Source organism: Dendrobium catenatum, unplaced genomic scaffold, assembly GCF_001605985.2.
Source record: "Dendrobium catenatum unplaced genomic scaffold, ASM160598v2 fragScaff_scaffold_1470, whole genome shotgun sequence".
NCBI lineage: Eukaryota > Viridiplantae > Streptophyta > Magnoliopsida > Asparagales > Orchidaceae > Dendrobium > Dendrobium catenatum.
The window spans coordinates 1306676-1321157 of NW_021319932.1; the positions used below are offsets into that span (position 1 = coordinate 1306676).

The 14482-nt window shown below is 33.8% G+C and overlaps 1 long non-coding RNA gene across 1 annotated transcript; it reads right to left on the bottom strand.

Moving 5' to 3' along the window:
• Positions 1-13170: 13170 nt before the first annotated feature.
• On the bottom strand, positions 13171-14174 carry LOC114581007. Its single transcript, XR_003702805.1, has 2 exons — positions 13504-14174; positions 13171-13333 (listed from the first exon to the last, which is right to left on the bottom strand). It is a non-coding gene; the product is annotated as an uncharacterized LOC114581007 (long non-coding RNA).
• Between the last annotated feature and the right edge of the window lie 308 nt (positions 14175-14482).

The window sequence follows — 14482 nt, forward strand, 5'->3', positions numbered from 1 at the left end:
GATTTAACAAATATCTTGTAAAATAGTTTTTTAGGATTTAACATATCCAGTATTTAACAAATATGGATACACATGATTTACTACTATTAAAATTAAATCCTACTTATTGCAAAACAGCACTTAAGTTTCTGAACGACTTGACCGTATATACATTTTATTGGGGCAAAAAAAAATGACTTGAGGGTAAATATGCTTATATTTTGATCTCAAAAATTGAAGAAAGCAACTTTGCTCATCCTTATAGAAGTTTTGCACCATCTTCATGCAATGGTTGCCATATTTTGCTTCTTTGAAAATAGAAGGATTTTTTTTTTTCCCCTTGGACACTTCATTGGTGAAATTCAAGAAGAGAAGAGTTGACTTTTATTCACTTGGAACGGAATTATTAAAAGGGAATAGATGAGGAAGAAGATTAAAGAAATAATATGATCATCTTCATATTTATTTTTACTCCATACCCTTAGGTATATAATTGAGAAAAAAAAACTATTTAGTCTGGCCATTAGCTCTTAATGTGACTAAAAAAATTAGGAAAACAACGTTATATATATTTTGCACCTGCAAACATGATTTTAAGTCTTGAGAACTAATACTATGTAGGAGGTTAAATAATTAGGAACGAATTTGAAATCATTGAGGGAAATAATCTCCTTCAAAATTATTTTATGCACTCAAAAAGAATCTACCATGCATGAGATATCATATGTTCATGAACCTTAGATGCTATCAAAGAATTGGGAGTTTTCTATTATAATGTCAAAGACAAGCTCTCACATGTTAAAGATGCATATTCTATAATGCTCAAAAATTGAAGGGAAGACTCTACTTTTATTTTAGTTTAAAATTTTTTAATATTATGGGAGAGAACACTACAAGGGGTTCGGAGGGACGTCATGCATTACAAGGGATATGTAGTTAAGAATACTGCTCCAACCCAAAATACTATAATTAGATACATGATAGTAGTAGCTCATAAAGTCATTCCAAACCAATGAAAGAGATATGTTTAGTTGGTTAGGAAGAGAGTACTAAAAATGATTAAATGAAGAAGCAATACGGAGCTCATAAGCAAGTATTTTTTGACATGGCTAATGTAATTTTTTTAAGTTACCATTGCTTATATTTTAGGATATGGGAATATTAATATTGTTCACTTGCATTTTCTTCCTTAATTTTATAAGGAGTTATTCATCCTAAGCTGGTGCACATACTTGATGAGGACTTTTATAAGTTCATTGTACATAATCATTGTCAATATATCATAATTTGTATCACACACCAATATCTAAATATAAAAGTATTATCTATTTCATCTCTTAATTAATCTTTTAGAGCTACTAAATTCATTTATTTAATAAAATCAAATAGAAGTAACCATGCCCATCAAAATATTTAACTATAATCATTATTCATTATAATTCATTGAGCCAATCAATACATAATTCTATCTTTTAATAATTCTGACTATAAAAAAATAAAATATAAATTATACAAATATAAATCTAAAATTTTAAAAATAGATTAGTCTTACTCCACTGGATCCTTACGTGGACCTAAAATATTAGAACAACTAAGTGAGCTAGTAGCTATGTAGATTATCAGAACCTACAACTACTATTTATGCAAAACAATAAAGATAATAGGTATTTAGTCATTCAATCTGGAATAGCATAAATATGTAATAGTAAGAATAGATGACAATCAATATAAGCAGTATCAATTTATATAAGCATTGGGAATCAATATAAGCAATATAACTAAGAAATTAGTGATTCGTTACCATATAAAGGATTAGCATATTATGTCATTCCTATACCAATGCCAAATACAATGCAACAAGTTTTCATGAATCTATGCATGTTTACTTAATTTTAAATCCTCCGCTCTGGGTTTCGTGCGTCTCTGCTCTGGGTTTTAGGGCTTCGCCCTAAAATCCCTCTGGCGGCGCCTCCGCTCGTCCGCCTGGGTTTTGTGCGTCTGGTTGTTTCTCCGTCAGTTTACTTGCGTTTTTCTTTCTTTGGCTTCGATGGCGTCTTCTCGCCTCCGGGATCCTGGTTTCCTCTCAGGCTCTTCGCCTCTTTCGTTTAAACAAGCATTGTCTGGTACTTCTTCTACTTCTTTGGTTTTTCCTGAACTAAAGGTTTCTTCTTTCAAAGGCATGCCTTCTTTATGGATTTCGGAGATGGAAATTGAGTCTTTAGCTGCCTCGTTTGAATTTGCCCTAGTGGGTAAATTTCCTGCGAGTCGTCCATCTTTGGATGCTGTTAGGAAATTTTTTTTTAATCTGAAACTAAAAGGGGAGGTCTCTGTTACGGTTCTTAATCAGAGAAACGTTTTGATTAAATTTTTCAATGAACTGGATTATTGCAGAGTTTTTGCGCATAGATCATATTTCGTTAATAATTGCTTCATGAAATTGATTAAGTGGTCTCATACATTAGATGTGGAAATTGAATCTCCTGTGGTTCCCGTTTGGATCTCTTTTCCTAATCTTAGGCCTCATCTTTTTGCTTCGCGTATTCTAAATGGTCTGGGTAAGATTTTTGGTAATCCCTTAAAAACGGATAGTGCTACGTCGACTGGATCCTGGCCATCGGTTGCGAGGGTTTTGGTGGAAATGGATGTGTCAAAAGAATTACCTGATAAAATCTGGGTTGGTCCCGAAAATTCGGGTTTTGTGCAGTCTGTGGTTTTTGAGAATTTACCGGAATATTGTGGTCATTGTTTGTCTTTGGGGCATTCTAAAGCAGGTTGTTTTTCTCTTCACCCAAATTTGTCTGCGGTGGGGGCTGGCGGGAGAATGGAGCGGGTTGTTGCCCCGTCTGATCCCCTGGTTTTAAATGTTATTAATGATTCCCTTCCGGTTGAGCCTGTATGTAATAAGGTTATTTCTTGTGAGATTGCTGAAAGAGGGGAGGTTGATGATTTGAAGACTTTTGCAGCTGTGTTACCTTCTATGGAGACTTCTTCGATTTCACCTGTTGCTTTGGATGTCTCTATCAATTTGGATAATGTTAATTCTAATATAATGAAAGTTGCTGTGAATGATAGTCCCCCGGATGCTTCTGATACTGCGTTGTCTTCTGATGCTATGCCTTTTTTCCCGTCTTGTGTGCTGAACGGTCTCGGTCATAGGGATGTGGGTGAGAAATCTATTCCGGGTGAGGAATCTACGGCTGTTGATTTGGTAACGAATTTGATTTCTTGTCCTGTTAATGCTGAGACTAGTGCTATAGGTTCGCCTGTTTTGGGTGTTGTGGAGGATTTTGGTGGGCCACGAGATAGTGTTTTGAGTATGGCACCTCTGGTGTGTGGTCAGATAGTAAATTCGGATGCGCAAGGCAGTTTGGGCAATTCTCAGAAATTGGTTAATGTTCCTGTAACAGTGGGTGTTACTACTAAAATGGACATTAGGGATCAAGGTGATTGGTTGATCAATTCGTCGGAATATGAATCCGGTTCTGATTCATATTCAGACCCTGGTAACAAATTCAATATGGTTAGTGATCTACCTCTCAAGGCTCCTCGTGGGAAACTTTGGAAGAGAGGTGGTCGTAAGAGATAATTCTTGTCCATCTTTGTGTTTTCTCTGCGATTGCTCGGTTTGCGATTGGTTTGGATTGGAGGTTGACGGGCTATGATGTTGCTGGGGCTCGTGTCCTCATTGGCTACCTTGTGGCAACCATTGGTGTCTCTCTCCATTTCTGGATGGTCCTTGCGCTTTCGAGGATGCTGGGAGCCTCGGCATTTTGCTGAGCCCTTCTTGGGGTTCTTTTTCTCTCCGTTTGATTGTGTCGTTAGTTTTTATTGGGTTCTTTTTTATTTTTCCTTTTCTCCCTACCTACGGTTGTATACTCTTGTTTTTAGTATTTATATAAGAGCTGTTTGGTTTAAAAAAAAAAATAATAAAAAAAAATAATATATACTTTACTTCTATTTGCATGCCATCTAATGCATATTAGTATACCTGTCATATCAAGCAAGTGTTCTACATTTGTTTTATGGATATTGCACAGTATCAATGCATGTATATCACTCAATGTATCACGTACTTCAAAATATATCATATTTATAAGCAATCTTAATATTTATGTAAATCATGATATAAGTAAGTAGAATATATGGCTACTTATGATATTTTTTATCAAGTCTTGTAGGCATTTAGACCAAACAAAAGTCAATTAAAATTATGTTAGTCCTTTAAATATAAATCAATTTCATATCACATGTCACAAGTCACATGGCTTTAAAAGAAATGACCACTTCATATTCATCGACGTATCATATCATATCAGGTAATCTCCTTATATCTCCCATTTTATATGTCATTTTATATCCAGATTCATAGTTATAGTGCTCAAAATCCCAATGCTGCAACACTTACCCAAACCCTTATAAGCCCGAGAGCTTGGCACCACATCACTTCTCAAGCACATCATCACAGCGCTCTCGGTCATAATTTCAAATTTATAAGAATTTTATTGAGATTAATTTTTGAGGTTATTATAATCTACTCATCTTAAAAAAATGTCGCCCTCAATATTTCTTGCTATAGATCACTAATAGACAAAATATAATTACTCATCACTAGTCACATCAATATATATTAATCAAATTATATATTCATTCACTCACATATGTAAGCATGTTAATCAATAAATCATATAGCATGTTATGTAATATATTTCAATTAAAAAAAAAAATTGACAACAACATTCAAAACAAAGAACTATATCAGTGGACTTCTCAAGTGCATCTCACACTTCATATTGACTCAAGTTGTATACCCTTGGTAGGATTTGTATTGAATTCTTATAACTCTCACTCACATTTCTGTCATGCCCTAAATATTCTAGATCATAGAATTCTTTGTACATATGAGTGTAGAATTTGATTCATTCTAGATCTTGTATACCTCCTGCCACATCGAGGACACTTTGGCACACTACCAACTGGCATTATAGGTCCTCTCCTGAAATCAAAAAAAATATACTTTCTTTTCACTACTTTCTCCTCTTGTCACTTCATCGCACGCTCTCTTTTAACTCATGTCCTATATGAGCTGGAGAATAGCTAAATCATTTTCTACTAAGATGACTATTTCTACTAACTCAAAATTTTTTTTTGAATCCTTAGAAGCAAAAGTGGGTGTCTCAATTCATCCTTCAATCCTCCAAGAACAACGTTGTTAATTAGTTGAGGTGCCAATGCAGTAAACTCAACTTCATTAAACTCTGCTACTTCTCGCTTCAACGTAGACCACCAAAATGATACATGTTATTGTTGTTGGATGAATAGTCTACCCATAATAGTGGGCTTCATGCATAATCTCCTTTCTCATATCATTATTATCTAGGACCCACAACTTGTTACCATAGAAGATCACACCTTGATCATTTTCATGTAATTCTAACCTCTTTTCAGACTGCATATGGTCTATCAACTTCACATGTTCTACATCAATCTTCTGAGTTTCCTGATTTATATCCTATAATGAGGGCTAAACTATCATATGAGAGATAACTCCAGCTAACACATCAAAGGAATGTACCATCACTAATCCAAACATCTTCATCTCTCTGATTAATGACTGCTCATATGTAATCATATTGGCTGCTACTCTTACCAATTACTTGCTCAATGCATTAGCAAAAATATTTGCCCTACCTAGCTGATAAATGATATCTAAATCATATTCCTTGATTAGTTCCAACTACCTTCTTTGCCTTAGATTTAACTCCTTGTTGGTAAAAATATAATTCAAACTCTGGCGGTCGATATAAATTTCACATCACACACCATACATATAATACCACTAGATATTCAATGCAAATACAATAGCTGTCAGCTCTAAAATATGGGTCGAGCAGTTCTTCTCATGCGGCTTTATCTGCTTGGAAGCATAACTTACAATCTTTTCGTTATGCTGCAATGCACATTTTAGATCTTTCAAGGAAACATCATTATATGTCAAACCCTTAATTAAAAAAAAGCTAAACCCTTAACTATCAAGATATTATCCTCTTTGAACTAAGGGCCTCACAATTTTATACAGTTGGTGTAACTTCCTAGGAGGTCACCTATCCCATAATTTCTCTGAAATGAGTACACTTAACTGTGGAGTTTCTTAATAAAATCCTAACTATTAAACCAAAAAGATGTCTCTTGAATCCTATATGAGATAAAGTGCTACGTAGAAAGAGTCACCACTTGAACTTATAGGGGCCACTCCTAGAATTATATATGTATGGTGGATAATTTTGAGATAAAGATACTAACGAGAATGTCAGTTACATAAAAGAGGGAGATTGTGAAACCCCTCAAGTAAAAATAAGCTAAACTCTTAAACATCGATGTGCCTTTTGATGTAATTGTTAGAATTTTATTTAGAAACTCCTTAGTTAAGCGTTCTCGTCATGGAAAAATCTTAGAATGGGTGATCTTCTGAGAAGTTACACCAATAAGATAAAATTATGAGGTCCTAAGGCCAAAGCAGATAATATCTCGATAATTAAGAGTTTGGGTTACACTATACTCCTAAAATCTTTCTATACCTGGCATAATCATTAACATAGGGCAAACACCAGACGCTCCTTCAACTTATGAAAATTTTTTCACACTGGTGCCAAATTGAATGATACGACTTTCTGATTCAATTTTGTTAGAAGAATTGCAATCTGTAAAAAGCCTCTAAAAATCTCTTATAATAACCTATCATGCCCAAAAAGCTACGAACTTCAATAACAGATGTTGGCCTTAGTCAATCTACTACAACTTACATTTTAAGGATCCATGATATTTCCTTTTTTATTCACCATATGCCCCAAAAAAAGCCATATAAGTCAACAAAAACTCACATTTCAATAATTTATCATATAACTTCTCTTAAAGTCTCTAAAGTCAACCTTAGATGAAATGTATGCTCTTCATCAAACTTCAATCCAGATAACTCCTGACTAATCTATGTATTAAATCCATAAACACTAATAGTTTAATCATCATACTGAATGACATCACCAGAAACTCATACTGCCCCATAACAATATTGAATGTTGTATTTGTTACATCATTAACATTTACTCTTAATTGATGATAACCCGACCTTAGATTAATCTTAAAGAATATAGTTGTATTCTAATTGATTAAACATATCATATATTATATGCAATGGACACCTGTTCTTCATATTAACTTAATTCAGCTCATGATAATCAACACACATACTTAAATTTCCATATTTCTTCTTTGCAAACAATATAGGAGCTTCCCAAGGCGATCCATTCAACATGATAAAACCACTATCCAACAGCTCTTGTAACTACACCTTCAACTCCAACTCTCTAGGTGCCATCTTATAATGAGTCTCACTATCGGAGTTGTACTGGCACCACTTCAATACAAACTCCACCTCCCTCTCTCGAGCCAACCTAGATAACTCTTCCAAAAAAATATCGAGAAATTCCTTCACCAATGGAACATCTTCAAGGCCTTTAATAGACTTATTCAGGTATCTTACATATGTGAAAAACATAATATCCCTTTCTTCCAGGTTTTATCTACTTCCAATACAGAGATCAAGGAAGATAAAATGCTCTTAGTACCCAAAAAGTGAAATACCTCTTCATCTATACATACACTCACATATTTCTTACCACAATCAATCTAAGCATGATACTTGCTCAACTAATCCATACCAATTATCACATCAAATTTATTCAGAGGCACTACAATCAGTTCAGATTTCAACTTCTTAATCGCAATTTCAATCTCACATTTACAAATTTGAATAGCTACCAAGAAATCTGTAGTATGTAATTAAACAAATAAATTAGGTGCAAATTGATCCAAAATCAAACTCAAGGCATACAATAAATACACCGACAAAAAGGAATGACTTAAATAAAATATGGTAAGAGCAAAAATAAACGCCTTACACCACAGGACAATCACCCATTACCGGCGGCTTTTCGATGGCTTGTTTCCCACGAAATTTTCAGACGTCTTTTCAAGTTTTCCGGCGGAATTTTAAATTTTTTTATTAAATTGATTAAAATTATAACTATTTAAATGATTTTTAAAAAATGACTAAAAATAATATTAATTTTTTCCTTAATTTAAGTATAAGGATTTAAATTAAAAACTATTATTTAAATTGTTCTTTATTTTTTAAACTTTTTTAATTAATTTAGTTGGTTTATTAATTTTATTTTATGTAGAAAGATAGTTTAAATAAAAAAATTTGACACTAATAACACATTTAATTCATTAATAATTTTAAAGTATATTTTAATTAATTGTTACTAACTAGTTTATTTTAATTATCAATTAAAATAAAAATTTAAATAAAACAAGTTTTAATTATAATATTCAACATGTTTTAATATAAATAAAAAAAATACTTGAATTTGTTAATTTTGTAGGATCGGCGCATCGGTTAGACTTGTGCGCGGGTGGGGGGCTACGGGTGAAGATGCCTGAGGTTCGATTCTCAGGGAAGACAAGCGCGGAGCGGCGTTGGCGCACACGGGCTCAAGCTGGCTCACGCGGGCGTGGTCCGGAGTGACCTCGGTCTGGCGCGGCGAGCGGAGGCCGCGCGGTCTGGCGCGACCCGCGCACACGGGCTTGACGGCCGGAGCGGGCACTGCGTGCCGCGCAAGCGGGTTTCGGCTCGCTGGGATGAGGGTTGCGCGGGGTGGCGGTAGCGGCTGGAGGGGGTGGCGCACGTGAGATTTTTTTTTTTAATTTAACCGACGGTTTATGTCCGCCGGCAAGCCGCCGGCATTATTTTCCGTCAGAAAAAGCCGCCGGAAATTATTTTCGAAAACCGCCGCTAAATTAGAAAATCGCCGAAAAATGCTTAAATTCCGCAAGAAAAAGCCGCCGGAAATGGGTGATTTTCCTGTAGTGTTACTTATTACCATATTCAGTGCCTCTTTTGCCTCCTACTGAGTCAAATTATGTACTCTAAATTACTGGGGTTGCATTATCCACAACAATGAACTCTATTAGAACTCCTATTGACTCATATGATGATTTCTATCCAAATATGCCTCTACTACGGGTTTACAAGGCCTCATTGACTGCTCTAAAAGGGGCTTGTAGCTGCCTTTGACTTTGGCTTCCCCTGGCCTTAGACCTACGTTCCGGTGCTCTCTATGGACACTGCACCACCTTATGGCACGCCTAGCCACACCTAAAGCATCGACCAGCATATAAAAAGCACCAACCTGTATGCCTCCTCCTACAAAAATTATAAATAGGAGCACTGCTAATTGATACAGATCATCCAACCCTCCCAGATAGTACTAGCCTCCCCTTTTGGGATCACCAGTCTCTACTATGGATCTCTTCCCACTGAAAGCACTTTTGGAAGGCTCTCCTCAAAAAAATTCATGCATATATCTCACCGTTGTTGGGTGAACATCAGTAATTCTCCACCAACATAGTTCCTCCATAAGCTCCAAAAAATCATGGATGTGAAATTGTATAAGATGATGCCTCAAACTGTTTCTCAAACCTCACAAAAAATGATAACAGTTATCCTCAGGGGTATTGACTAATTGAGAAGCATACCTTGTAAGAGCTGTTAACTCTGCCTCATATTGCATCATCTTCTTGCTCCCCTACACCAATCTAAAAAAGGATTCTTGTATATGCTTCTTGGTAGATGGCAACATAAACCAACTCCTAAAAGTCTCCACAAACTCCTCACAAGAGATCTCTACATTCGAACTATCATAGAATCTCTTCCTCTATTGACCTATCCACCAGGCTCTACTTCTCCATCTAACACGAACACTACCAACTGGACCTTTTTACCTTCAGGACTATGCATACAATCAAAAGATTTATCTATTCTCATTAACTAATCTTCAGCTGCATGGAGCTCAACGTAAAAAGCCATAGCCCCCATAGTACTTTGAACTTTAATAGCATGATTAAAACTCTATCCATCAACCATCTCTTGCTCTTGGGGGTACATAAAGTAGCAACACTTTAATCTATATGAAGAATAGATGGATTCAATTATACACATACCTAGATCAGGCAAACAAAAAAACTTCTAAACTAAGCTCTCAACTCCTTTCTTTTACTGATGCAAATAATTTCCAATAGCTCAAGTTATAATCCCATCCTTCCAAACAATTACTCACATACCACCTTATGATAATGTAGGATCTATGAAACATATTGAAAACCTAAACCTATGAATATACAACTCAGCCACTAATAGAAACAACCGGTGCTACGACAAAATCCAAACGATAAAGAAATACGAACATTTTTTTATTTCATCAAAAAATATAAATACACTAGTCTAGTTTAACATTTTTAGACATAAAATAATGAAAATACTTGATTACAAAATAGTACCTTTCTAGTCAGACTCCAGGGAACTTGCCTCTACACCTTATATACTCTGTTGGACCCTTCCTTTTACTTGAAATATCAAAAAAAATAGAGTGAGAACAACTGGTCCAATAGGCTTCTTTAACTGACCAATCACATATATCAATATCTAAATAAAAAATTAAATTGAAAATTAATTAAAAAGGTAATAACTTATTAGTAATAAGTGAAGTACTAGTAAAATATAATTTTTTAGGGTATCAGTATATGCTTATTTTCAAAGTATCACTTACTGTAAGGCCACTTTTGTAGAGATTTTCAAATACATTACATAATACATGTCATCATAGATTCACTTGCAATTGGCCTTCACATTTTACCATGTTTGTACAGAGATTTAGGATTTTTTAATATTCAGTGCAGAGTATTACTTGTACTTTTTATTTTTTTTATTTTTTTTATTTAGAGTATTACTTGTACTTAATTCATTAATATAAATGTAATACAATGATTATAATGCATATGTCTTGATGTCTGCTTATAACTTCACTTTCATTTATGCCTCCCTTTAAAAACCTACATATGCTTATAGCAAGTGGGGTCAGAATCAGAAAAGAATAGTGTCACATAACTTCTTACACCTGCTTTCAACAAGTGAGGCCAAAATCCTTCCAACATCCACACTAGGTAGATGGGGCAAGAACAGAACACTTATGAACACTTGGTGTTTATTTATAAGGATTCTACGTTACGAATTAAAGAAGTTAAATAAAGAAAAAGATTATAAATGAGGTTTAGACAAACTTAAAAAAAAAAAATATTATACATATAAATGGCAATACAAAATGCAATTTTGAGTGTGTATGGTGAGGGGTTGGGTGGGTGTGGAGGAGCATGGGAAGCTTAGGAAGCCTTCAAAATGTAAAAATTAATAGATAAAAAAGGCATACTTCCATCTTTAGTCGGTCTCACTTAAGAAGCCTACCGAGTAAATTTAAAGAAGCAACAATGAAACAACCAACTTAATATTTGTAGTTTAACATTTAAGTATTTTTAAGTAGCGACCTATAGTTGCACTAACTAAAGGATCTATGACTCCATAATAATTTCATGAATTAAAAAGACTAATTATTTTTAGGGGTCGGCTCAATTTAGGTAATTCTTTTGTAATCAAGCATATTTTTAGGAATTCCTAGAGTCTCTAGAATTATTTTTTCTCTCTCTAGCTGTTCTCTTTTCAGCTCAAAAAATAATTTTGGATTCAATATAAAGAGTCACTAAACAATAAAATTTCATTCTTGTACAAATCATACATAAATCATTTCTACCTTATACAATTCAAACAAAGTAACTTAAGCTGATTATATTTTTTCTATAATACCTATTACCATTTGCTGATCTTCTTCTGTACACTAATTTTGGTTGCGCCGTACAATAACTCAGTGGCTAATTACAGTGCTATATTATAAAAAAATTTTAGAATAGAAATAATTTGTATGTAGGTCATCTATAGTAAGCATTAACATCTGATTTGATAGAAAATTAAAACATATAAATTTATAATCTATTCAAGAAGAGAAAAATCATTTATCATTATGTAACTTGACATTTGTTATAAAAAAAAAAAATTATTATAGCATATCTTATCTTTTAATAAAGTACATCCATTACAAGAGCACAACCTAAATTTGTGCCACTTAGGTACATCCATTTTCATTTTTTGTTCAAATATTTTCAATTTTATGAGTGCACCTTTGTGTCCTGATTAGTACCATAAGAGAGTGAATATCAATCGATAAGGGCATTTCGTATTATATTATTTTCATTCATCTTATCATAAATATACTTCTGAAATTGTCAATATTTAATGTTGCAATGAGATGCTTTTCATCTAATATTTCTAACAATATGAAGATCTTTATGCAAGAAAAAGAGAACATTTATTTTAATCATTTGTCAATGATAAATTGTATCATAAATAATATCCAATGTGTATATAGGAGAATAAGTCAGTTAATGCATTGAATTTGAGATAAGAGAACTGTTAATTATTATAAAATAAAATTACAATTGCTCAATTTATTTTAGAAGACCAACACTTCCACTTTAATGTTACTTCAATGTTGGCTTAATTTTATGAAACTCCTTCACAACTTGTGCATCATACATATAATGTCATATTAATTACTTGCTTAAGTCATCATAAATCTTAAACTCATAAAAATAGATAGATAATATCAACATTTAGCACATAGCATAACCTAAATATCTTTCATATATTTTATTTTTTGCAATTCGTAAAACCTTTTTTTTTTTTTCATCTTTCATTTTACTCTTCTTCTTCATGAAAAATTAACCTAAAACATTTTAGGTCAATCAAGCATCTAAACATAATAATCACTACTCATTAAATAATAGCATTTTTAATTTTAGATTTCATCTAATAAAATTTCTAATTTATATTTCATGTACATTCCTTATTCTCTTCTTGCAACTTTTATAATACACCAAAATATTTTCTCTTGATTTATTCTTCCTTTCACAACAAATACTATAATAACAATAGCATTTAGGTTCCCTAATTGAGTTCCTTATAATAAAAACATTTAAATCTGATATTGAAGTCTTTACATTAACTGCGAAAGATGAAAGAAAATAATAAAATATTTGTATAGACTATAATTTAGATGCATATTCCAAATATTTTCTTTTCTTCTTCCTCCTTGTGTATAATCCTCCGCTTGTTTTACTCCTCTCCAACACTTTCAAAACCCAACAACAATTCACTTTCATCTACCTAGTTAATTTAGGGTGTAGATATATGAAGTAATCTTAAAATTTTAGAATGGTCATCTTGAGTTGCACCAATATTGAAAATTGGCTCCTTCACCTACACGACTGTCACTCTTGTTATCAGTTATTCGGTCTTTTGCCGAACCCCAACTTTTGCCAAATAATTGATAGAAGCAGCAACTTCTAATTTCTGAAACAAAAGAATTCTAGTCTGATGTACAGATAATTCTCAGTTAATACAACGATCTTTTACCCCTGCTTGTCTAAAACAATCGTATGAAACACTTTGGGGACAACGCAACAGCGTAAAAAAGCGCAAGGTTTCAAGAAAACAAGACTTGTCGAAGTTTTTCTACATACCAAGCACAGGTAATTCGGTATCCATTGCCATTGCACCTGCACTTCCACTGTCCTTCCTCTATGCTTTATCAACCTTGAGCTTCTGTATTACATGATACATGGATTATTTATTAAAAAGAAAAGATAGGGAATTCAACATCTGCAAGACGCTGGAGGTAGTTGTTGGATTCAAAAAATTAAGAGAAAACATATAAGTGCTGTGATGGGGACATCAAAGCATGAAAAGAATATATGAGGCGTGGCCGTCGATATATGGTCACGATTGAGTCGATGTGTTTTGAGTTATTATATGTATTTGTTTTATTATGTTATTTGTTATTTGTTATTTATGTTGTAATTGTTTTTCCCGTTTTACCCCTTGCTTAATGGAAGTCGTATGTAAGCCCTAAGGGCAAGGTCATCTTTTATCTTTGAGTCCTTTTTTGTACGAGGCTATTTATAGCCCTCTTGTTCTTCTTCTAAAGTTAATGAATGAATGATAAAGATTTTTCCCGTGCTTTGAGTTATTGAGAGAGCTTGAGAAAGGTTAGAGAGAGATCCCTAGGAGAGGGAATTGGATCACCCACCAATCTTGGAAGAGTCCGAATTCGTGGTTAGTTTTGAAATTCTTTTCTCCTTCTTACTCCTCTCTTTTCCCAACGAACACCTCCACCACCAGCCAACCACAAGCCCTTCTCTCCTTGGACCTTGGGATAATATCTCTAGTCTCCCTCCTCACCCGATCCCCCCCACCTCACCCAAACCAGGAGGCAAGCCCAGCCAAGCCGCCAGCCTCCATGTGTTGTCCCCCTTTGGCTTGTGTCAAATATTTTCATTTTGGGTCTTCCTAGGTTAGGAAACTTGTTTAATTCAAATCCAAATTTAATTTGAGTTTGAATTGTTTCCTAATTTATGAATCCTATTTTTAGAAAGTTTCCTAATTAAATCCTATTTGAATTTAAAATTCAAATTGGATTTAAATATCCCTTTCTAAATATTC